The 26,308-nt window shown below is 53.6% G+C and overlaps 1 protein-coding gene and 1 long non-coding RNA gene across 2 annotated transcripts in view; both read right to left on the bottom strand.

Annotated features, from left to right (window-relative positions):
• LOC115837296 (probable cation-transporting ATPase 13A4) overlaps positions 1–26,308 on the bottom strand; it is a 151,393-nt gene that overhangs the window by 103,050 nt on the left and 22,035 nt on the right. The window lies entirely within an intron of this gene.
• On the bottom strand, positions 5,708–10,763 carry LOC115837319. Its single transcript, XR_004032371.1, has 3 exons — positions 10,597–10,763; positions 6,597–6,682; positions 5,708–5,871 (listed from the first exon to the last, which is right to left on the bottom strand). It is a non-coding gene; the product is annotated as an uncharacterized LOC115837319 (long non-coding RNA).

Here is a 26,308-nt window from a genome sequence, read left to right as displayed (position 1 = left end):
AAGGATAAAGGCAAAAACTTTTACCATTGACTATTCTGAAACCAGGATTCTACATTAAAATTAAATGCAATTAATAGCTAGTGGAGAAGCAAGAAACTCTCACCTAAGAAAACTACAAGTATAAGACAGATTTGGCTGCCACAGAGAGGGAGAATACGAATATTGACAAAGCACTACTCCCTGAAGCTAAGATACAAACGGATTGCCAGAGACTAAGTCTGGACAAGTGCAACAGATAACGCTGTCTACCTCTACTACAAGCCTAGCACTGAGTCGTAAGCCCAGGAGGATATCACTGGGAGAGAAACAGGAGCACAAAGACAGACCACTTCTGCAATACAGGAATGCATAGATGACTAAAAACTAAAGGAGTATCCAGATGATTTGATTTCAACACTTGTGATCCAAATCACTTCTAAGCCCAAAAGATCAGAGATTTAAGACTTGTACAAAAAGGGATCTGGAGGTTTTGTTTCTCACAATTCAAAATAAGCCCAAAGTATAAAATAACTGCTAAACTAATAAGCACTGTGTGGGGCTTATACAGCAGTACTACTTGTACTGGTAATAACAGGCTAAGTACACTGAGTTATGAGCAGAAGGCTTGAAGTCAATCTGCCTATGCTTAAGTTCTATTTTTGTTGCTTCTTAGATGCCAGATTTTGGTAAATTACATAGTTTCTCAGTGCCTCCTTTTGTAAGATTGAGGTTAACAACCCACTTGAGTCACGAGAGAAGAGAGAAACTCTTATATGCGCACATTTTTCAATTCATCTCATCAGAAATATATCAAAGTCAATGTGACATGTTAAATATAAACATGAAATAAGATACAGCCTCAGATCTCTCCATCTACCCAAACTTAATTCTTGGATAGTTTTGTTTTAGAACTGGCCTCAAAACATGAATCATTTTTCACAATATTATCTTCTAAGTACTGATTCTGAAACTCAAGTACCAGAGTTTCAAAATCCTTCAGCCATAGTTCCCCCAAGAAGGCAACAGATTCTGGACATGCTGAAGTGATTACAGTTTCAGCCAGGGCCCCGCGTGTGTACCCACTGAAATCAGTGTGTCCTGGCCTGAGGACATTATAGTTCTCTGGAAAGCATTCAGGACATTTGGGCCTCCTCTCTGTTCTTTTTCTGAGGGGCCATTTCCGGTACAGCTGTACTCATTGTCCACAAGAATAGCCTTAGGCTGAGGGAAAAGTTGAGGAGAAGGTGTTCTGAGCTGCCTTTCAACTCTACCCAGCCTATGGTTTCAGGCAGCTTACCAAGGTTTCTATGAAGGGCACTCAGAAGTAGCTATGGGCCGATTTGTCAAGTCAACCTACTCTGTCTAGTCTTCACAAAGCCTTGAAATGGGCACCCAAAATGAATCTCTTCTGGATCCATCAGCAAATGACCAACTCCCTCACCAAAGTGCCAACTCAAGTTCCTGTGCTCTGTCTTCCATGGGCCTAAGAACCCTATACGGTTCATGGGCACACAGTCTGTGCGGTCACACTGGGCCCTACACTCAGAAGGTCCCTACACTTGGCTTAACGCTCTGTTATCACCATCCTGAAATTCTTAATAATTGTTCAACAAGGGACACCTCATTTTCACTTTGCACTGGGTCATGCAAATTATGTACTCAGCACTGCCACTCGATTGTGAGCTGCTTGAAAACAGAAGCTATTTGCTATTCTTTCAAACTCCTCCTTGGTTAGCACAGAGGACTCCTGGCAAAAAGTAGAGGTTTCTTAAATATTCATTGAGTTTATACATGAATGGATGAAAAGATAAAGTATCTTACAGAAAAATAGTATAGTATGGCTAATTAACTCTGAAGAATAAGCTTTTGTTATTCTTGGAGGAGAGGGGAACTAATTGATAAAATCCTGAGACTATTGACCATTGACCACTCCAAATAAATAACATAACATTTTCTGGGTTTATTTTTAAATTACTCAAACCACTCCTACTTTTGAGCCCTGCTGCCTCCCTGTTCTCAGAATGCAAAATTGTAGTTAATAGAGCTTGCAATTATGCTATCATGCCCTGAGTTTTTGTGCCAGGTGTAATGAGAAGGGGAAGGGAGAAGCCAAGAAAATGTGAATTGAGCAGGGTCCCTGTCTTCAAGAAGCAATTAAATTTCACTCCTCTAAAATTTATATCGAAGATGAGTTGACTTCATGGGAGTTCTGCAGCAATGAATCGAGAATAAAGACATTAGACTTGGCCAGTGGCCCAGCTTCCCGAACATTTCAAATGACAAAATGTCTCAGCCTGAACACAATTCCCCCACTATGAGATCTGTGGGTTCACTAGTTAACATTGGCAACTGACTCAGAGGTGCTCATGGAGCATAATAAACAAGTGGCTATTGAGGTGGGGGAGGTGCTTTTGCTCCCGGGTGTTAGAGAAGAAAAGACGAACATCAGCTATCAAAGTGAGCCAAGTAATTGCTGGAAAAAAATGTTCCTAGCTCCTGCTGAAGGCATGACAGGACTTCCAATGTGGCAACGACCACACACCACCCTGCTGCCACATTGCGTGCCCACTGCTAGGTTCTCTGAAATGACATGGAAGTCCACAAAGAGTTTATCGTGCTTTTCCACTACTAGTTTTTAGTTACCCACTACTGGCTGGTATAATACCAGTTACAAAATTAAGAGATTCTAGTTGAAAACATATAAATGCCAATAAACATAGAAAGATGTGTTCAACTTCAAATGAAGGAAATGTAAAAATAATACAACCACAGAATATCAATTTTGTATACTGAATGAGCCAAAGTTAAAGAGACTGATAATTTTCAATGTTGGCATGAATGGAAGAGAAAGCAAGTATTATCAGAAAAGATTGCTGGTCCAAGTATAAATTGGTACAACTACAACTTCTGAAGGGTAATTTGGCATGATGCGTTAATCCAAATTTAAAATGCATGCCCGCTTTGAGGCAGTAGTAATAATTCTAGGCCTTTATCTTAAGGAAATAATCTGAAAAATAAATAAAACTCTAAGTACAAAGTTGTTTATGTCAGCCAAAAAAAATTAGAAATAATACACGTGCAACATGGGAAACCTGCTAATACAGCACAATTCATCCAAACACAACTTGAACATTGAAATAGTCATCTGACGCTATAATGAGATGAGAAACAGGGCGTGCCAAGCTCTCGAATTTTAACAAAGGAGATCAAAAACCCTAAACTAAATGTATTTCAAAAGCTACAATTTTTATTTCTATATAAAAAGGGCAATCTTGCTTTCAAAACAAGAATGTGATTCTTGCATGTCACCTGTCTTTTGATTTTCTAAGTTTCAATGCTCTTTTTTCTGTGGTTACTTCTCACATATTGAAGACAAAGCATGAGAAGTGGAGCTCTAAGCAAATCACAGAGGGAATTCAGGGGCTCAGTGACATCTTACTGATTAAAAACAGTAATAAAAAATACAACAGGCCAGGTGCAGTGGCTCATGGCTATAATCCCAGCACCCTGAGGGGCCGAGGCAGGAGGATCGCCTAAGCCCTGGAGTTTGAGACCAGCCTGGGCTTAAAATGGTGACACCCCATCTCTACCAAAAACAAAAAAACCCTCGAAAATTAGCTGGACATGGTAACACATGCCTGTAGTCCCAGCTGTTTCGGAGGCTGAGGTGGAAGGATCGTTTGAGCCTGGGAGACAAAGGCTGCAGTGAGTCTAGATTGCTCCACTGCACTCCAGCCTGGGCAACAAGCAAGACCCCATCTCTAAACAAATTAAAAAAAAAACCTACAACAAATTCATTTCTTATTTTCATCCCTTCCAGGGATCAGAAAGCTGACACTGACAGAGAAATAGAAGACCCAGGTCTGGTCCTTCAGCACCACTTCAGGGGTCTCCATCGTCCACAGGTTAGAAAAGCAACCCAGAAAAGTCCAGGAGTGTCACATATCCCAAGTTAAAACCTGGTATAGAAGATTATCAATCCAACTTTCCAAAATAGATGCAAGAAGTCACACATTGCCTTAGGGGCAGCTCCTCAAGGCACATGTCTGGTCCTGTCACATCAACAGTCGCTGCATGTGTCCCACACCGCTGTTCTCTGTTGCTTTTTACGTAATCTCTGGCTGACTCACTCGGCACGCTAACCCATTCCCCGCTGTCACCATAAGCCCCAGCGCTACGTGTCCTGTCTCAGGTGGACCGGGGGCGGCCTTACCCTCCTGTATAAGGTGTGCAATATTGAGTGGCCGGTCCGATCAGCCACACAGCAGCACCGACGGGCCTGCCCACCCTTTCCAGACTTGAGGCTCTGTCCACCAAATGCACGCTGATAAATCTTCCCATCTTCAGTTCTGCTAAATGGCAAGCCATAATTTTCTAGCTGTGAAAGATAAACAAAAACCTTATTACCTTAAAGGAGTCAAGATATTCACAACTAATCTACACTAAACAACTTTAACACAAATCTGCAAACCCAAAGTAAACTATTTTATGAACATGTCAACACTTCATCAAAGAGAAACTTTTCTTGTTACATGTAATGCATAGTTCATGACGGACAAAGACTTCTCTTGTGAGCTTTGCTAATCACCATTCTTTCGGCTGCCACATCTGCCTCAATTGCTTACATTTTTTCCCAGACTCTTGTACTAGAAACAGACCACGAGAGCACCCAGAGCCTCCCGCCCATCACCTCGACCACGGCAGCGGGGGCCTGCTCCACCATGTAGTGGATGGCATCCTGGTCCCCCAGCCAGTCAGAGCCCTTCACGGTGTCGTAGAAATGCCACCTCCAGTTGTCCTCCATGTTCCCCAGAGCAGCACTGATTCCTCCCTGGAAACACCAACCACTCCTTACGAGCCACAAACAGGAGCCCCAGCTTTCTCTTCCAGGCCCAAATCCACCCACTGGGGGATTCAGAGAAAGCCAACTACTCACACGGTGACTCCAGTGAGGGCTGACCTCAGCAGAGGAGCAGCGAGGCATGACAGATCCCAGATCACAACCCCTCCCTGACTCGCCCAGTCGTTCCATCCCTTAGCCTCAGTCTCCTCATCTGTGTGGTGGAGACACAGGGAACTCCCGGAAGGGCTGACTGCAGCAGTGAGTGAAAGGCTACCTGTAATATGCTTATTACCTAACATTATCTGGCACAGAAAAGGTACTCAACAAATCTTTCCAGAGAGTTTTATTAACAAATCTTCACAATGGCATTTACGGGCATGTGTTAAAGATTAGAAGTGCTTCCTGCCAAGTAATAAACTCCACACTCAGAGTCACACTCCCCTGTACCCCTACTTCCTTTGGCTGTATGTGCCCACCACCGTCTTACCCCTCAGAGACTCCCGGAAGACAGCAGCACAGGGACAAATGAAACCCTTGCCCTTTTCTTCCCCAACCTAAACTCTGATTCCTCCTCTTTAGATGATCTCCTTTTCTTAACGTGTTGGGGCGGCGGGGGTGGGTGGGGAGGGTAGCAGGCGAGATGGTCACAGAAAACCCAAGTGTGACTGGAGTCTCAATTAAGAGTGTCAACAAGGCTCCCACCCTTCAAAGTCCCCAGGGAAGAGGCTCCAGGGAGAGACCCCTGAGAGGGTGAGCTCAGTGAGTAAGGCACAGCAAGAGGCCATGTGGCTGGCACGGGGAGGAGGCAGGAGCCTCCCCAGGTAGAAAATGCGAAGCTGCGCAGGACCTGCACGGAGTGGGAGCACGGTGGGGCACCTTTCTCTCACCTGCACCGCTACAGTGTGTGACCTGGTAGGAAACAGCTTTGTAACACACGCTGTATTAAACCCTGCCTCAGAAAGGCCAAATGCAGCTGGCAAGCCTGCCCCTCCAGCGCCTACCACCACTGCGTCGAATTCATGGTCCACTACTGGATACTGAGCAGAAATCTGGAAAAGAAAAATTCACCTGTCAATCACATGTTCCACTATGCCAAACATGAAGACTCTTGTGACAGTGAAAGAGCCTGACAAACACAAAAGGAGCAACTGCTGGGCACACAGGGCCTCCATCCTGTCCTGGGGCTGAGCCCTGAACAGTGCGGGGAGAGGTGGGCACATTCGCACCTGGAGAAGGGACTGACAATCAGATTCTATGAATGGTAGAGGGTCTATCCCATGGGATCAGACTGAGGACCACAACTCTACTTCAGGGCCGTGCCTACGCTTATGCCTGAGAAGGTGCCAAGGAGTATTCAGTCGCTATTGTGAGCTTATGAGAAAAGAACTTCTCAGCAAGTTTCAGTTTTCCAACAGAGAGAGAACAGGCACACTCAACACCAAGGAACCCACACCGGAAGGGCCCCACGGTCCTATTTTCAGTACCATTTTATCATCTATCACAGCAGATACTGTTCATTTTATTCCTTTACTTGACCTAAATTTAAATCTAGTTTATGGATACATAAGAGATACAAGTAAAAATGTTAACATCTATGTTTATATTTGTACTTACAATTAACTATTATTACACTGAAAATAACTTCGGCATGCACTGGATACCTATGAGAAATTTTTCTCTTATGTCTATGACTCATATGAAAACAAACTGGTATAGATCCTTACCCCCTAAGCCAAAAAAATCATTTATAATGGAACAGAAAGCATGAACTTACGGAATCTGAAACTTCAGCAGATGCCCTCTTGTTCCTTCAACAGTGAAGTGAAAACCTCGGGTTCCTGTTTGCAACACTGTTGGCCACTGGAGACACAGAAGACACAGAGCCAGAGGGTTAGTGTCCTGAAGGAACAAATGCTGTGGGGGATAGTAATTCAGATTTCCCCCTGCAAACTGTTCACCTTCTTATGTATCCAGGTGCTCCTGTGCATCCAGAAAGCTCAGCTGGGACCCTCTACTTAACCCTGAAGGGCAGCCCAAGGGGCAACAAAGGACTGAGCCCCAGGTCCTCCTTTCCACCCTGACTCGGCACTCTAGAAAACCAGGATGAAGCTTGTTTCCAAACAGGACACTCACTGACTCAGATACGAAATGAAAAAGGCGCACTTCCTCTGTAAAGTCTTAATTTATGCTACTTAGTGGAGAAGGGGAAAGACATCTATGTCGTATTACTGTATGTGGTATTTTGCAAATAATGAAGCATTTTAACTGGCTCCATCAGAGCCCTTTCCACACTACAGTTCCAATCGTCCATGAGGGCTTGCGGTCAGTTCAAAAGGCACTGGACACTGAATCAGGAGATCTGTATCCTGGAACAGTAAAAGCTGACAGCCCAGAGGGAAGAGCTGTCATACCTTCATGACACAGGAGGATGTCGGATGCACACTCTCCCCTGCCTGGCTGCTCCTGGCTTTTTCCTGGCCAACGTCTACAACTTGACATATCTCACTGCTTAAATTTTCCATCTTAGAAACCTTTACTCAAGAAAACTCGTTTTAGTGTTTAGTTTTTAGTGGCTCTATGTAAGAGAGGTGACACTGTCCCATATGCTAAGGTTGGCCAGCCATTCGGGGGATACCTTTTCCATTCTGCTAGTGGCATTTTAGAAGACCACTGAATAGTCTCAGAAATATCATAGGCTGGGCGTGGTGGCTCACGCTTGTAATCCCAGCACTTTGGGAGGCCGAGGCGGGTGGATCACGAGGTCAGGAGATCGAGGCCATCCTAGCTAACATGGTGAAACCCCGTCTCTATTAAAAAATACAAAAAAAAAAAAGTAGCCGGGCGTGGTGGCAGGCGCCTGTAGTCCCAGCTACTCGGGCGGCTGAGGCAAGAGAATGGTGTGAACCCGTAAGGCGGAGCTTGCAGTGAGCAGAGATTGCGCCACTGCACTCCAGCCTGGGTGATAGAGCGAGACTCCGTCTCAAAAAAAAAAAAAGAAATATATCATAAAGAATAGTTTTAGGGGCTGGGCACGGTGGCTCATGCCTGTAATCCCAGCATTTTGGGAGGCCAAGGTGGGCGGATCACCTGAAGTCAGGAGTTCGAGTCCAGTCTGACCAACATGGCGAAACCCCCTCTCTACTAAAAATCAGCTGGGCGTGGTGGCGGGCACCTGTAATCCCAGCTACTTGGGAAGCTGAGGCAGGAGAATCGCTTGAACCCAGGAGGCAGAAGTTGCAGTGAGCCTAGACTGTGCCACTGTACTCCAGCCTGGGCGACAGAGAGAGACAATGTCTCCAAAAAACAAAAGAAAAGAAAAAAAAAGCTTTAGGAAATAATACACTCAGCAATCAGAAAAGGGGATGTGAGGGATGTCTTCAAGTACTTAGAAATACTTGCAATTCAGAAATTACTTATTATGTGGGATAAAAAATTATTCTTTATTTCTCTAATTTCTAGTCTCTGTTTTTACTGACATAAGCTAATTTTGTTTTTTCTTTTTTCAGAAAAAAAAATGAGAAAGAACGAATATTCTTCTACCTTAATATAATTTTTTACATGGTAAAATCATATTTTAAGAAAGAAGTCTTTGAAATAATTTTAATACAAACGTTCTTGAAAATTTTGTAAAGTGCCCTATTAACATAGGTAATAGCACCAATAAAAACAGTACATTACACCAAATGTAAGTAGAAACAGGGAAATCACTCAATGTTTATTTGTTCTTTCTAGGATGTCGAGGTAGAATACCCACTGCCCACCCCCCACCACACACACACAGAGCTGGCTTAAAAGGGGCAGCTACTCTAACACAATCTTGAACAAATTATCATGCCATCCCCCTGGGGAAAAAGACACTAACCCTCTGCTTCTAAATCTAATCTGGGGCAGATTTTTGAATCTGGAAAGCCCAGCTTCAAGCCAATGTCAGTCTTTAGATAAAACTCAAAACTAGTTTTGACACAAAACTAGTCTTTTGTGCCAATTATTAATTTTTTTAGGAGAAACTATCAAACATTTCCTCTAAGAAAAAAAAATAGGGAACATATAACTAAAAGGAATACTTAGACCTTGCTTAACAATACAGAATTTCAGATGACTGAATCAGGAGGTGGAGGGGGAAAAGTAAGAAATGCAGAGACATTAATATCCGAAATCTAGCAAAGTAAGGCGTCCTCATCGAATAAAATGCACCTATAAATCATGAGCAAGAAGCTAGTCTGCATGTACAACCTACACAATTACAAAAGCAGCCAACGAAGAACCTAAAAACGCACGACATTCTGTAGGAAAAGCTACCTTCATCAAGATACAAAGGCTTTTACAAAACCCAAGACTAAATTTTGGTTCCATTTTGCTATCTTGCCATCTTGTCTGAGGTGCCTGGGGTCTTAGTCTGCAGAAGGAACACTGGGCACCATCTGGGTTGAGGACAAAGTCACTAGCTCTAGCTTTTCTCCAATCACAAGCTACCATTTCCCCTAAAAAGCCCCACTGACCATGGGCTTTACTTCCTGCTTGTGGACGCCCTCCTAGCAGCTCTTAAGAGCCCAAGATGCGGCGGGGGTCTCTGCTCAGTCAGCACCAACCACAGCAACACACTAGAACGGTTTACATGCTTTCTGATGTTGACAGGATGGCTGTATGACTAATCCTCACATTTAATTCAAAGAGATTTTTAATAGCTATTTCAAAAAGGAGAAAACTGCACAATTAAAGGCATAGTTCAAATCAATATTGCTGAATGCCTTGGTTCCTACTGAGATTTTTACTCTGCAATTTAAAATTACTTTGTAATTAAGGACGTGGGTGGGTAAGTCCATTTAAAAGAACCGAACAACTAAACCTATCCAATTTAGCTTGATTAAATAAAACCCTAGAAGGCCGACTCTGATGATGCAATCGTAGAGGGCACATTCAGACAAACTCAGAGAGCAAGGCCTCTGGGAAGTGGAACCCTGACCATCATCCTGGACTAAACCGAGCCCGGCCCTCGAGGCACTCAGCGCACAGGCAAGCACAGGTCCCGGCGTCCTCGCTCGGTCAATGCCCTAAGCTCTCCGTCTGATTTTTAAACACTGGCACAGCTGCTTTTAAACACGGGCACATTTTTGGTGGCACAAGGGCCACCAAACAGGACCCAAAGTGGAGACCCTTAACTTACAAGGTCTCGAAGTGGACATGCACAGATTTGCGCTTTCTGGAAAGGGGAACTGCAAGCCCAAGCTCGGGCGCGCCGCGCTTCCCACCGGACGCCCACCCGGCCCAGCCCGGCCACGCCTCGCACCCACCCGGGCGGTTTCACCCGCCCCGCCAGCCCCACCCACGGGCTGCGGGCGGCCCCTCAGGACAACCCGCACAGAGGGCGGCAAAGGCCCAGCCCAGCCAGGGCTCCACCCCGGTGACCTTGGGCAGACACGACTCCTCCCCGAGTCCACCCGCCAGGCACTGAGGCGAGGAGCTACCTCAGCCCGCGAGGTCGCCGGACCCCAGGCCCGGACCAAGGCGGCGGAGGGGACGCCCAGCAAGCCCGCGGGCTCGTGACCTTCACCGGGACGCGGACTACCTGCTAAGGACCGAGCTCCCCAGGCCCCCGAGTACGCCCCGCGGCTCCCCCTCGCACCGGCCCAGGGCTCTCCCAGCCCCTTCCCGATCGCCGGGCAGGGGGCGCGGGGACCCGGCGCCCGCTCCGCTCGGACCCACTGGGGACCGTCCCGCTCCTACCGCCGCCCCGCCCCTCGCCTGCCCCGCCCCGGTCCGCGGCAGGGACTCACCGCCTTGACCCGCACCAGGCGCCGAGCGCTCAGCATCCGCCACAGGCCCCGGACCCCCGACATGTCTGTAGTCGCCGCCGCGCAGTCCCGCCAGTCCCCGCGCAGACTGCGCCTGCGCACCACACCGGGTAGAGCCGGCGGGAAACCCCGCCCGCGCACCACGCCCGGGTCAAGGGGCGGGGCGGTAGTGGGGGACATCGCGCCTGCGCAGCACGCCGCGCCCGGGCGGGGGGGCTAAGGGGGAAGCCGCGCCTGCGCAAAGCGGACCCGCGGACGGTGGCGCTGGGTGGACACGGAGGCCCCGCGCTCCCCGACCGAGCTAGGGCGGGCCCTATTCCGGGGAGGTGTTGAGCACCAACATTTTTTAAAGCCGCGTGGGTGGTTCTCCGGGATCTCCCAGACCGAGAGGGTCTGAACGTTCAGACCGCAGGGAATGGGGTGGGAGGGGCGGCGCTCGTCCGCGGAGGTGGGCGGGAGCGGTCCGGGGCCTCCGGCCTCTAGTGACCAGGAGTGACCCTCGGTCTCCCGTCTCCGAGGGGCGGGAGCGATCCTCAGCCCTGTCCCCAGCCTCTGGTTTCCGGCTAATTTTTAAATTTTTTGTAGAGGCGGGATCTTGCTCTGTTGCCCGGGCTGGTCTCGAACTTGTGGCCTCAAGCGATCCTCCCTCCTCGGCCTCCCCAAGTGCGGGGATTACGGACAGAGCCACTGCGCACGGCTGTGGTCAGCTTTGAAAGCTGGGCAGATCCCTTTGGCTTATATGCCTTTCTGATTTTGCTTCTGGTTCAGATAGTATTTTAATATTTCTAGTGTGTCTTTTTGTAAGATAGCTGAAATCTTTTTGTGGAATGAAGTGGCATGAAAAATAAACCAATAATCATTAGTAATTATGTTTCCTGTCTTTTCACTTTATTAAAATCTTCATCTTGTGCATAATGCTTAACAGTTTTGAGTTATTTTAGTAAATTGCAAGGGTTCAGTCCCATTTTGTTGATATTTGGGTTGTTTCCCATTTTTGCTCTTAATAAATAACACCGTACAGAACATATCTGTGACCATCACTTTATCTTTAGGATTATTTTCTTAGATGTGTGCCCCAGACGTGGCCTTTATTGGCTTGCAGGGAGTGAACATAATACCTCCTGGAATTTTTTTTTTAAGTTACGCAGTTTTAGTCCTGGGTTAGTTATCTAATTGTTTGGTTTGAGACAGAATTTCGCTCGTTGCCCAGGCTGGAGTGCAATGGCGCGATCTCTGCTCACTGCAACTTCTGCCTCCAGGGTTCAAGAGATTCTCCCGCGGAGCTTACAGTGAGCGGAGATCGCGCCCCTGCACTCCAGCCTGGGCAACAGAGCAAGACTATATTGCTTTAATTTATTCTGCCGGCTATCTGGAGAAATGCAACCTCATCAGCAGAAATTATTTCCACCCTGCCGCTTTTTAAATGTGATTTCCTATAGCCAGGTACTGAGCCCTTCAATTGAGGTCTAAACCCTCCACCCTCTCCCTCCGGGATTGCCAAGCCTGTGGTTTCAGTTCCATGGTCCCAGGTAGATTATGTCAACTCAGTCAATCCGCTTATGAAATACTTTTTGGGGTTTTTTCTTGAGTTTTTTTAATATGTTTTTCTTTCATGGAGGTGACACCCTCTTTGAGTTGTGGGAGCCTTCCTCCAGTCTGCATGTACTGAATGAAGCGTTTGCTGTACAGCCTCTCAGCCGCAGCAGCCCACAGTGAGGTGCAGGTGCTCACGCCATCGCCCCAGAGAGCTCCTCCATTCGCCCCTCCACCCACAGCCCCTCGAAACCACCGTCCTGCTCCCCGACACGGTAGCACTGTCTTCAAGATGTCATGTGGCCGCATCCTTCGGCCTGTGCCCACCGAAACTAGCTTCCTTCACCGGGCATGCCTGGGAGACCAGGGGCATTTGGGTGCATCTTTCCACTGCTGGTTGGTGCCCCCTATGTGGAAGCATCCGCGTTGGTTCACGCCTTCTCCTGCCGATGGACATTTTGTTTTCTTCCAGTTATTGGCAATGAGGAATGAGGCCTAAACACTTGTGTGCAGGGTTGTGTGTGCACGTTTTTTTCTCTTGGGGGACATTTCAGGACGGGGTTGCTGGATGACGTGGTAAGGATGTGCTTAACTTCATAAGAAACTCCCGGACCACTTTCCAGCATGGCGGGACCCCTCCCATTCCCACTGCAGCTTATGAGGGTCCCAAGTCCTCTGCATCATCACTAGAACCTGGGTTGGCCCATGGTTTTTGTGTTTTTAGCCATTTTAATAGATTTGCAGAGGTACTGTTGACTGGCATTTCTCCAGCATCACTATGATGTTGAGCCTCTTTCTCGGGCAATACGCCTTCCTTATACCTTCTTTGATGAGGCCTCCATTCAAATATTTGCCCTCTCTTTAATACTGGGTTTTTACTTTCTTATAGTTAAGTTTTCATGGTTCTTCATATATTCCGCATGCCAGTACGTTGTGAGATGTGATTCACAAATATTTTTTTTCTAGACCATAGCGTGTGTTTCATTCTCTTTAGATTTTTATATTGCTTTATAGAATTGCAATTTTAAATTTATGACTAAATTTAATTTGTCAATCTTTTATGAATCATGCTTTTGGTGTCATGTCTAAGAACTTTTCATCTAACCCCAGGCCATACAAATTTTCCCGTGTTTTTACCTAAGGGTTTGATAGCGTTATGTTCTCCATTTAGGCCTTTAATAAATGTTGAGTAACATTTTGTGCCAGCCATAGCCATACCTTTCTCCATCTCTCACAGTATCGTGGGCATTTGCAGCTCCCAGTGCCCTGTGCTGTTCCCGTCTTCTTGGTCCGCTCTTCCTGTGAGTTTCAGGGCACGTCTTAGTGCTGGGGCTGTCCTGGTCCATCAGGGGGTCCCATGAGCTTGTCCGTGTGGGAAGGTTGGGACTGTGATGTTCATGGGATGCCCTGTGAGTCAGGAAGAGGTGCTGTCGGGGGTTTCCATGTAGGAGAGAGAGGTGTTTGGTTTTCCGGATGGGTCAGACTTGAGAGGGGACAAACTTGAGAAATGCCACCAATGAGAAGCCCAGGCAGAGCAGGTCTCGGGGCCGCCCAGCCGTGCGGGAGCCAAACGTGGATGTGTCAGTGGCCATGCCAGGAGGTAAACCCTCAACCAAGGGCCTCTGGGTGTCCAAGGTCAAGTCTTGTTCAAGAGGTGCATTCAGCTGAGCCAACCATGGCAGAAATGCATAAGGGAGATCCCATGGTTCCTCTGTTTAAAACCCCTGCTAATCCCACCCGACTCAGAGAAGGAGCCAAGTCCTCACAGCAGCCTGCAACCCCCGCCTGACTCGGCCTCCTCTTGGCTCTGATTCTCTGTACCCTTCTATCCCTCTCTGTCTCTTCTCCCATCAGAGAGGAGATCTGGCACGTTTATCCTGGTGGATTCAAACCCATCTTTGCCACACAGATAGTCACCGGAATGAATAGGTATCATCTACAAAGAGTCCTTTTGAAAAAGAAAAAGGCAGGCCGGGCATGGTGGCTCATGCCTGTAATCCCAGCACTTCGGGAGGCTGAGGTGGGAGAATCACCTGAGGTCAGGAGTTTCAGACCAGCCTGGACAACATGGTGAAACCCCATCTCTAGTAAAAATATAAAAATTAGCTGGGCATGGTGGCACGTGCCTGTAATCCCAGCCACTTGGGAGGCTGAGGCAGGAGAATCATTTGAACCCAGAAGGTGGAGGTTGCAGTGAGCTGAGATCGCGCCACCGCACTCCAGCCTGGGTGACAGAGTGAGACTCTGTCTCAAAAACATCATAATAGGAATAATAAAGGAAAAGTGCAAAAACTCAAACAACTTCACAGAAACTGGGCAAAAGAGCTGAACCGGCCCTCCACAGAAGAGGAAATGTGGAGGAATGGCTAATGAAAACATGAAGAGGGGCTCAGCCTAACGGGGAGATATCACGTGACACCCACCAGACGGGCAAAAATCCCACCACCCAATCCATGCCGGTGTTGGGGAGAATGGAGAGAAGCGGGAACACCAGGCACTGCTAAGAACGGTTGTGAAGTATATTTCTGTTATGCTTGTATATGAAAGAGTGTGTGTTGTGGGTTATGAGGAAAATTACATTTCTTACCTGGGATGAAATTTTAAAACTTGAAAGCTACTGACCAGAAGAAACTTGCACTTGTATACAAAAGAAACGCCCAAGAACGTTCCCAACAAAACACAGTCCTAAGGACCCCAACCTGGCCAAACACTCATCCACAGGAAGATGAAGACATTTCCCATGTTCCCCTCAGACGACGGGAGATCACGCAGCAATGAAATGAACCATGTCAGTGTGGGTGGGTCTCAGGGAGAGAATGGAGGAAAAAACAGACACAGAGCAGATGCTCAGAGCCACGCAGGAGAATTTCCTCACATCAAAGTTCAAAACTGCAGCCGAGGCAACAGAGCAACACCCTGCCTCAAAAAGAAAACAAAGTTCAAACACTAAATGGCACATTTTTTAGGGATGTACACACATGGTGAAAGAAACGTACTATGAAGGAAAGTGTGGGAATAATAAAGACTAAAGCAGGAAGTGATTCCCTCCGTAGGAGAAGGGAAGGGACCGGGACTCAGGCAGGGCCTCCAGGGAGCATCGAAAGTGATGTCTCTTGAGATTCACTCCCTAAACTTGGTGGCGGTCCTCTGTGTCCAACGTGTCAATATTCTGTATACCTTACCCATACTGTACAAATGCTTTATTTCTACTCAATATTTAGAAGACAGTTATAAACAAGATGCACTAAATAGCAAGGTGGCAGATGAACATCAGGAAGGAACATCCAGGAGGTTCCATCCACGGAACCTCACCATGGATATGCTTGTGATCAAGGGCCTGGTCTCCCCTCAAGACACGGTCACAGATCTGTGACAGAGGCCACACCATCATAGAAGGGGAGGCCACATCATCATAGAAGTGATCACAGAGGCCATCACAGAGGCCACACCATCATAGAAGTGGAGGCCACACCATCATAGAAGTGATCACAGAGGCCATCACAGAGGCCACACCATCATAGAAGTGGAGCAGGCCAGCCGGGACAGGGTCCTTCTGTGGCACCTGCTGCATCACCAGGCTGTGTGAACGGACTCAATTGCCAGAACTCACAGAACAGCAGTATGAGCACCAAAACCTCACAGGAAAAATGGTAAGTTCTAAGTTTCTCCATTAACAGTAACTCTCAGATTAATCTCTGTCATCCATCGCTTCTCCAAGAAATAACTTTTTAGGTTGACGTGCCAGGCGCCATGTTGGAGGGTTGGTGGTAGCGGCTTGGGGAGGTGCTCGCTCTGTCGGTCTCACTCTCTCACACGCTTCCCCTGGCTCCCTTCATTTCCCCTCACCCCACTTGCCCTGCATGCTGGGGTGTGTGCGAGGGAGTGGGAGGACGTCGGGGGTGGGGGGAGGCGTTCCGGTCCCCAAGAGACCCGCGGAGGGAGGCGGAGGCTGTGAGGGACTCCGGGAAGCCATGGACGTCGAGGGGCTCCAGGAAGCACTGGAAGATTTTGAGAAGAGGGGGAAAAAGAAAGCTTCTCCTGTCCTGGATCAGTTTCTTTGTCATGTAGCCAAGACTGGAGAAACAGATTCAGTGGTCCCAATTTAAAGACTATTTTATTTTCAAACAGGAGAAAGTGATGGATGATTTCAGAACTTCAGCTCCTGAGGCAAGAGGTCCTCCCAACCCTAATGTCGAATATATTCCCTTTGATGAAATGAAGGAAAGAATACTGAAAATTGTCACTGGATTTAAGGTATCCCTTTTACTATTCAGTGACTAGGTGAATTGTTAACAGATCCAAGGAGAAACTATACAGGAACAGACAAACTTCTCAGAGGAGTCGAAAAGAATGTGATGGTTGTTAGCTGTGTTTATCCTTCTTCAGAGAAAAACAATTCCAATAGTTTAAATCGAATGAATGGTGTTATGTTTCCTGGAAATGCACCAAGCTATACTGAGAGGTCTAATATAAATGGGCCTGGGACACCCAGGCCACTTAATCAACGAAAGGTTTGTCAGCCCCCAGCAGCTGGAGACCTGGCGGGGAGCTGATGCTCCAGTTTGAGGGCCGTGAAGCTGCAGACCTGGTGGGGAGCTCATGTTCAATTCTGAGGGCGTTGCAACTGGAGACTTGAGGGTAGACAATATTGCAGTTTGAGGGCCGTGCAGCTGGAGACCCGGGTGGGAACAGATGTTCCGGTTTGGGAGCGATGCAGCTGGAGGCACTGCGGGGAGCAAATGTTCCAGTTAGATGTTCCTCTCTGGGTCTCCAGGTGCACGGCCATCAAACTGGAACATCAGCTCCCCGGCCCTCAAACTGCAACTGGAATATCAGCTCAACATCAGCTCCTCTTCAGGTCTACGGCTGCAAGACCCTCAAACCGGAACATCAGTTCCTCCCCAGGTCTGCGGCTGCAAGACCCTCAAAGAGGAAAATCAGTTCCTCGCCGGGTCTGTGGCTGCAAGACCCTCAAACCACAACATCAGCTCCTCCCCGGGTCCACGGCTGCAAGACCCTTAAACCAGAACATCAGCTCTTCCCCGGGTCCACGGCTGCAAGACCCTCAAACCGGAACATCAGCTCCTCCCCGGGTCTGTGGCTGCGAGAGCCTCAAACTGGAACATCAGCTCCTCTCAAGGTCTGCGGCTGCAAGAGCCTCAAACTGGAACATCAGCTCCTCCCCAGGTCTGCGGCTGCAAGACCCCCAAACGGGAACATCAGCTCCTCCCCGGGTCTGCGCCCGAAAGACCCTCAAACAGGAACATCAGCTCCTCCCAGGGTCTGAGGCTGCAAGACACACAAACCGGAACATCAGCTCCTCCCCGGGTCTGCGGCTGCAAGACCCCCAAACGGGAACATCAGCTCCTCCCCGGGTCTGGGCTGCAAGACACCCAAACCGGAACATCAGCTCCTCCCCGGGTCTGCGGCTGCAAGACCCCCAAACCGGAACATCAGCTCCTCCCCGGGTCTGGGGCTGCAAGACCCCCAAACCGTAACATCAGCTCCTCCTCGGGTCTGCAGCTGCACGACCCTCAAACCGGAACATAAGCTCCTCCCCGGGTGTGTGCCTGCAAGACCCTCAAACTGGAACATCAGCCCCTGCCCGGGTCAGCGGCTGCACGACCCTCAAACCGGAACATCAGCTCCTTCCCGGGACTGCGGCTGCACGACCCTCAAACCGGAACATCGGCTCCGACCTGGGTCTGCGGCTGCAAGCCCCTCAAACCGGAACATCAGCTCCTCCATGAATCTGCGCCTGCAAGACCGTGAAACCAGAACATCAGCTCCTTCCTGGGTCTGTGGCTACACGACTCTCAAACTGGAACATCACCTCTTCTCTGCGTATGTGGATGCACGACCCTCAAACCGGAACATCGGCTCCTTCCCAGGTCTGTGGCTGCGTGACCCTCAAACCGGAAGATCAGCTGACCGCAGGGTCTGCGGCCTCAAGACCCCCAAACCAAAACATCAGCTCCTCCCCGGGTCAACGGCTGCAAGACCGCCAAACCGGAACATCAGCTCCTCCCCGGGTCTGCGGCTGCAAGAACCCCAAAGCGGAACATCAGCTGCTGCCCAGATCTGCGGCTGCAAGACCCCCACACCGGAACATCAGCTCCTCCCGGGGTCTGCGGCTGCAAGACCCCCAAACCGGAACATCAGCTCCCCGCCGGGTCTCCAGCTGAACGGCCCTCAAACTGGAACATCGGCTTACCACCAGATCTCCAGCTGCATGGCCCTGAAACAGGAACATCAGCTCCCCACAGGGTCTCCAGCTGCACAGCCCTCAAATTGCAACATCAGTTCCCCCCTGGGCCTCCAGGTGCACCGCCTCAAACTGCAACATCAGCTCCCCGCTGGGTCTGCTGCTTCACTGCCCTCAACCTGGAACATCAGCTCCCCCCGGGGTCTCCAGTTCCACGGCCCTCAACCTGCAACACTGGCTCCCCACCGGGTCTCCAGCTGCACGGCACTCAAACTGGAACATCAGCTCCCCACCGGGTATCCAGCTGCATGGCCCTCAAACTGGAACATCATCTCCCCGCTGAGTCTCCAGGTGCACGGTCCTCAAACTGGAATATCAGCTCAACGCCAGGTCTCCAGTTGCACAGCCCTCAAATTGGAACATCAGCTCCCTGCCGGGTCTCCAGCTGCACGGCCCTCAAACTAGAACATCAGCTCCCTGCCGGGTCTCCAGCTGCACGGCCCTCAAACTGCAACATCAGCTCCCCCGCGGGACTCCAGCTGCACAGCCCTACAACTGGAACATCAGCTCCCCCCGGGAAGTGAGGCGCTCCTCACTTCCCAGTTGGGGCGGCCGGGCAGAGGCGCTCCTCACTTCCCAGACGGGGCAGCCGAGCAGAGGCGCTCCTCACTTCCCAAATGGGGCGGCGGGGCAGAGGTGCTCCTCACTTCCCAGACGATTGGTGGCCGGGCAGAGGTGCTCCTCACTTCCCAGACGATGGGTGGCCGGGCAGAGGCACTCCTCACTTCTTCCCAGGTGGGGCGGCCGGGCAGAGGCACTCCTCACTTCCCCCCGGGTCACCAACTGCACAGACCTCAAACTTGAACATCAGCTCCCCGCCGGGTCATCCTGCACGGCCCTCAAACTGGAACATCAGCTCCACCCCTAGGTCTCCAGCAGCACGGCCCTACAACTGCAACATCAGCTTCCCCCCGGGTCTCCAGCTGCACAGCCCTACAACTGGAACATCAGCTCCCTCCCAGGTCTCCAGCTGCACGGCCCTCAAACTGGAAAATCAGCTACCCGGCCCTCAAACTGCAACTGGAATATGAGCTCAACATCAGGTCCTCTCCAGGTCTGCAGCTGCAAGACCCTCAAACCAGAACATCAGCTCCTCGCCGGGTCTCCGGCTGCACGACCCTCAAAGCAGAACATCGGCTACACTCCGGGCCTGCGGCTGCAACACCCTCAAATCAGAACATCAGCTCCTCGCCGGGTCTGCGGCTGCACGACCATCAAACCGGAACATCAGCTCCTCCCCGGGTCTGCGGCTGTACGACCCTCAAAGCAAAACATCAGCTACTCGCCGGGACTGCGGCTGCACCACCCTCAAACCAGAACATCAGCTCCTCCCCTGGTCCGCTGCTGCAAGACCCTCAAACCAGAACATCAGCTCCTCCCGGGGTATGCGGCTGCAGGACCCTCAAACCTGAACATCAGCCCCTCCCCGGGTCAGGGGTTGCACGACACTCAAAACAGAACGTCAGCTCCTTCCCGGGTCTGCAGCTGCACGACTCTCAAACTGGAACATCAGCTCCTCCCCGGGTCGGTGGCTGCACGATCCTCAAATTGGAACATCAGTGCCTCTCCGGGTCTGCAGCTGCAAGACCCTCAAACCGGAACATCAACTCTTCCCCGGGTCCGCGGCTGCAAACCCTCAAACAGCTCCTCACTTCCCAGACGGGGCGGCCGGCAGAGGCGCTCCTCACTTCCCAGACGGGGCGGCCGGGCAGAGGCGCTCCTCACTTCCCAGACGATGGGTGGCCGGGCAGAGGCGCTCCTCACTTCCCAGACCATGGGTGGCCGGGCAGAGGCATTCCTCACTTCTTCCCAGACGGGGCGGCCGGGCAGAGGCGCTCTTCAATTCCCAGACGGGGCGGCCGGGCAGAGGCGCTCCTCACTTCCCAGAAGGGGCAGCCGGGCAGAGGCGCTCCTCACTTCCCAGACGATGAGTGGCCGGGCAGAGGCGCTCCTCACTTCCCAGACGATGGGTGGCCCGGCAGAGGCGCTCCTCAATTCCCAGACGGGGCGGCCGGGCAGAGGCGCTCCTCACTTCCCAGACGATGGGTGGCCGGGCAGAGGCGCTCCTCACTTCCCAAATGGGGCGGCCGGGCACAGGTGCTCCTCACTTCCCAGACGATGGGTGGCCGGGCAGAGGCGCTCCTCACTTCGTCCCAGGCGGGGAGTCCGGGCAGAGGCACTTCTCACTTCCCAAACGGGGCGGCCGGGCAGAGGCGCTCCTCACTTCCCAGACGATGGGTGGCCGGGCAGAGGCACTCCTCACTTCCCAGACGATGGGTGGCCGGGCACAGGCGCTCCTCACTTCCCAGACGATGGGTGGCCAGGCAGAGGCGCTCCACACTTCCCAGATGGGGCGGCCGGGCAGACGCGCTCCTCACTTCCCAGACGACGCGGCCGGGCAGAGGCGCTCCTCACTTCTTCCCAGACGGGGCAGTTGGGCCGAGGCGCTCCTCACTTCCCAGATGGGGCAGCCGCGCAGAGGCGCTCCTCACTTCCCAGACGATGGGTGGCTGGGCAGAGGCGCTCCTCACTTCTTCCCAGGCGGGGTGGCCGGGCAGAGGCGCTCCCCACTTCCCAGACGATGGGTGGCCGGGCAGAGGTGCTCCTCACTTCCCAGATGGGGCGGCCGGGCAGAGGTGCTCCTCACTTCCCAGACGATGGGTGGCCGGGCACAGGCGCTCCTCACTTCCCAGACAATGGGTGGCCGGGCACAGGCGCTCCTCACTTCCCAGACGATGAGTGGCCGGGCAGAGGCGCTCCTCACTTTCCAGATGGGGCGGCCGGGCAGACGCGCTCCTCACTTCCCAGACGGGGTGGCCGGGCAGAGGTGCTGCTCACTTCCCAGATGATGGATGGCCGGGCAGAGGCGCTCCCCACTTCATCCCAGACGGGGTGGCCGGGCAGAGGCGCTCCTCACTTCCCAGACGGGGCAGCCGCGCAGAGGCGTTCCTCACTCCCAGACGATGGGTGGCCGGGCAGAGGCGCTACTCACTTCCCAGATGGGGCGGCCGGGCAGAGGCGCTCCTCACTTCTCCGACGATGGGTGGCCGGGCACAGGCGCTCCTCACTTCCCAGACGATGGGTGGCCGGGCAGAGGCGCTCCTCACTTCCCAGACGATGGGTGGCCGGGCAGAGGCGCTCCTCACTTCCCAGATGGGGCGGCTGGGCAGAGGCGCTCCTCACTTCCAAGACGATGGGTGGCCGGGCAGAGGCGCTCCTCACTTCCCAGAGGATGGGTGGCCGGGCAGAGGCGCTCCTCACTTCTCCCCAGACGGGGTGACCGGGCAGAGGCGCTCCTCACTTCCCAGATGGGGCAGCCGGGCAGAGACGCTCCTCACTTCCCAGACGGGGTGGCGGCCGGGCAGAGGCACTCCTCAGTTCCCAGGCGATGGGTGGCCAGGCAGAGGCGCTCCTCACTTCCCAGACGATGGTTGAGGAGCGCCTCTGCCCGGCCGCCCCGTCTGGGAAGGGAGGAGCTCCTCTGCCGGGCCGCCCCGTCTGGGAAGTGAGGAGCGCCTCTTCCCGGCCGCCCCGTCTGGGAGGTGAGGGGCGCCTGTGTCCGGTCGCCCCGTCTGGGAGGTGAGGGGCGCCTCTGCCCGGCCACCCATCCTCTGGGAAGTGAGGAGCGCCTCTGCCCAGCCACCCATCGTCTGGGAAGAAGTGAGGAGCGCCTCTGCCCGGCCACCCATCGTCTGGGAAGAAGTGAGGAGCGCCTCTGCCCGGCCACCCATCGTCTTGGAAGTGAGGAGCGCCTCTGCCCGGCCGCCCCGTCTAGGAAGTGAGGAGCGCCTCTGCCGGCCACCCATCGTCTGGGAAGTGAGGGGCGCCTCTGCCCGGCCACCCATCGTCTGGGAAGTGAGGGGCGCCTCTGCCCGGCCGCCCCGTCTGGGAGGTGAGGGGCGCCTCTGCCCGGCCGCCCCGTCTGGGAGGTGAGGGGCGCCTCTGCCCGGCCGCCCCGTCTGGGAGGTGAGGGGCGCCTCTGCCCGGCCGCCCCGTCTGGGAGGTGAGGGGCGCCTCTGCCCGGCCGCCCCGTCTGGGAGGTGAGGGGCGCCTCTGCCCGGCCGCCCCGTCTGGGAGGTGAGGGGCGCCTCTGCCCGGCCGCCCCGTCTGGGAGGTGAGGGGCGCCTCTGCCCGGCCGCCCCGTCTGGGAGGTGAGGGGCGCCTCTGCCCGGCCGCCCCGTCTGGGAGGTGAGGCCCCGTTGGAGGGGGGCCCTCTGCCCGGCCGCCCCGTCTGGGAGGTGAGGGGCCCCTCTGCCCGGCCGCCCCGTCTGGGAGGTGAGGGGCCCTCTGCCCGGCCGCCCCGTCTGGGAGGTGAGGGGCCCTCTGCCCGGCCGCCCCGTCTGGGAGGTGAGGGGCGCCTCTGCCCGGCCGCCCCGTCTGGGAGGTGAGGGGCGCCTCTGCCCGGCCGCCCCGTCTGGGAGGTGAGGGGCGCCTCTGCCCGGCCGCCCCGTCTGGGAGGTGAGGGGCGCCTCTGCCCGGCCGCCCCGTCTGGGAGGTGAGGGGCGCCTCTGCCGGCCGCCCCGTCTGGGAGGTGAGGGGCGCCTCTGCCCGGCCGCCCCCTCTGGGAGGTGAGGGGCGCCTCTGCTCGGCCACCCATCGTCTGGGAAGAAGTGAGGAGCGCCTCTGCCCGGCCACCCATCGTCTGGGAAGATGTGAGGAGCGCCTCTGCCCGGCCACCCCGTCTAGGAAGTGAGGAGCGCCTCTGCCCGGCCACCCATCGTCTGGGAAGAAGTGAGGAGCGCCTCTGCCCGGCCACCCATCGTCTGGGAAGAAGTGAGGAGCGCCTCTGCCCGGCCACACATCATCTGGGAAAAAGGGAGGAGCGCCTCTGCCCGGCCACCCATCATCTGGGAAGAAGTGAGGAGCGTCTCTGCCCGGCCGCCCAGTCTGGGAAGTGAGGAGCGCCTCTGCCCGGCCGCCCCGTCTGGGAAGTGAGGAGCGCCTCTGCCCGGCCGCCCCGTCTGGGAAGTGAGGAGCGCCTCTGCCCGGCCGCCCATCGTCTGGGAAGTGAGGAGCGCCTCTGCCCGGCCGCCCATCGTCTGGGAAGTGAGGAGCGCCTCTGCCCGGCCACCCCGTCTGGGAAGTGAGGGCGCCTCTGCCCGGCCGCCCCGTCTGGGAAGTGAGGAGCGCCTCTGCCCGGCCACCCATCGTCTGGGAAGTGAGGAGCGCCTCTGCCCGGCCACCCATCGTCTGGGAACTGAGGAGCGCCTCTGCCCGGCCACCCATCGTCTGGGAAGTGAGGGGCGCCTCTGCCCGGCCGCCCCGTCTGGGAAGTGAGGGGCGCCTCTGCCCGGCCGCACATCGTCTGGGAAGCGAGGAGCGCCTCTGCCCGGCCGTCCCGTCTGGGAAGTGAGGAGCGCCTCTGCCCAGCCACCCCGTCTGGGAAGAAGTGAGGAGCGCCTCTGCCCGGCCACCCCGTCTGGGAAGAAGTGAGGAGCGCCTCTGCCCGGCTGCCCCGTCTGGGATGTGTGGAGTGCCTCTGCCCGACCCCCCCGTCTGGGAGGTCTACCACGGAGGCCAGAAGCGATGTGGGGCTCGACGTGGTGGCTCACGCCTGTAGTCCCGGCGCTCTGGGAGGCCGAGGCGGGTTGATCACTTCAGGCTAGGAGTTGGAGACCAGCATGGCCAACATGGCGAAACATATGAAAAATACAACAGACCAACCAACCAACCCAGCGACAACAAAACAGTTAAAAGAGCTCTACTTCCAGCTCCTGCATTATACATAAGTAGAAAGGAAGAAAGATGAGCTAAAGATCCTGGAAAGCAGAAATCCAATTGTTGTTCTGGATTCTAAACATACCTTGTGGCCTTGGATAAACTTCAATCTTTTCATATGTAAATCAAAGGAAGTTGAATTAAATTATTTCTAACCAAAAAAAAAAAAAAAAAACCCTCCATCCGGAACATCAGCTCCTCCCTGGGTCCAAGGCTACAAGACGCCCAAACCGGAACATGAGCTCCTGCCCACGTCTGCGGCTGTAGGACCCTCCAACCGGAACATCAGCTCCTCCTCGGGTCTGTAAGACCCTCAAACCCGAACATCAGCTCCTCCCTGGTCTCGGGCTGCGAGACCCTCAAAGCGGAACATCAGCTCCTCACCGGGTCTGCGGCTGCAAGGCGCCCAAAGCGGAACATCAGCTCCTCCCCGGGTCCGCGGCTGCAAGACCCCCAAACAGGAACATCACCTCGTCCCCAGGGCCGCGGCTGCAAAACCCTCAAATCGGAACACCAGCTCCTTCCTGAGTCGTGGCTGCAAGACCCTCAAACCGGAACATCTGCTCCTCCACGGCTCCGCGGCTGCCAAGACTCTCAAACCGGAACATCAGCTCCTCTCCGGGTCTGCGGCTGCAAGACCCTCAAACCGGAACACCAGCTCCTCCGAGTCGCGGCTGCAAGACCCTCAAACTGGAACATCCGCGCCTCCCAGGTCTGCGGCTGCAAGACCCTGAAACTGGAACATCAGCTCCTCCCCCCGGCTGCAGACCCTCAACTGGAACATCAGCTCCTCCCGGGTTGCGGCTGCAAGACCCTCAAACGGAACATCAGCTCCTCCCCGGTCCGTGGCTGCAAGACCCTCAAACCGGAACATCAGCTCCTCCCCTCCCCGGGTCTGCGGCTGCACGACCCTCAAATTGGAACATCAGCGCCTCCCCGAGTCTGCCGCTGCACGGCCCTCAGACTGGAACATCAGCTCCTCCCCTGGTCTGGGCTGAACGACCCTGAAACTGGAACATCAGCTCTTCCCCAGGTCTGCAGCTACACGATCCTGAAACTGGAACATCAGCTCTTCCCCGGGTCTGCGGCTGCACGACCCTCAAAATGGAACATCGCTTCCACCCGGGGATTTCGGCTGCATGAACCTCAAACTGGAACACTGGCGCCTCTCAGGGTCTGCGGCGGCAAGATCCTCAAACTACAACATTGGCTCCTCTCCAGGTGTGCGGCTGCACGACCCTCAATGTAGAACATTGGCACCTCCCCAGGTCTGCGGCTGCAAAACCCTCAAACAGGAACATCCGCGCCTCCACGGGTCTGCGGCTGCAAGACCCTGAAACCAGAACATCAGCTCCTCTCTGGTCCGCGGCTACAAGACGCTCAAACCGGACCATCAGCTCCCCCCGGGTCCGCAGCTGCAAGACCGTCAAACCGGAACATCAGCTCCTCCCCAGATCCACGGCTGCAAGACCCTCAAACTGGAACATCAGCTCCTCCCCAGGTCCGCGGCTGCAAGACCCTCAAACCGGAAAATCAGCTCCTCCCGGGTCCGGCTGCACGACCCTCAAACCGGAACATCAGCTCCTCCCCGGGTCCGTGGCTGCAAGACCCCCAAACCGGAACATCAGCTCCTCCCCGGGTCCGGCTGCAAGACCCCCAAACCGGAACATCAGCTCCTCCCCGGGTCTGCGGCTGCAAGACCCTCAAACCGAACATCAGCTCCTCCCCGGTCTGCGGCTGCAAACCCTGAAACCAGAACATCAGCTCCTCCAAGGGTCTGTGGCTGCAAGACCCTCAAACGGAACATCAGCTCCTCCGCGGGTCCGCGGCTTCAAGACCCTCAAACCAGAACATCAGCTCCTCCCGGGTCCGCAGCTGCAAGACCCTGAAACCGGAACATCAGCTCCTCCCCAGGTCCATGGCTGCAGGACCGTCCAACTGGAACATCAGCTCCTTCACGGGTCTGTAAGACCCTCAAACCCGAATATCAGCCCTCCCTGGTCTGCAGCTGCGAGACCCTCAAAGCAGAACATCAGCTCCTCCCAGGTCTGCGGCTGCAATACTCCAAAACGGGAACATCAGCTCCTCCCCGGATCTGCGGCTGCAAGACCCCCAATCCGGAACATCAGCTCCTCCCGGGTCTGCGGCTGCAAGACCCTCAAACCGGAACTTCAGCTC

This window comes from Nomascus leucogenys, chromosome 11 (assembly GCF_006542625.1).
Source record: "Nomascus leucogenys isolate Asia chromosome 11, Asia_NLE_v1, whole genome shotgun sequence".
In the NCBI taxonomy this organism is placed as follows: Eukaryota; Metazoa; Chordata; class Mammalia; order Primates; family Hylobatidae; genus Nomascus; species Nomascus leucogenys.
Note: the sequence above shows the minus strand (reverse complement) of the source record. Positions and strands in the feature narration are given on the sequence as shown.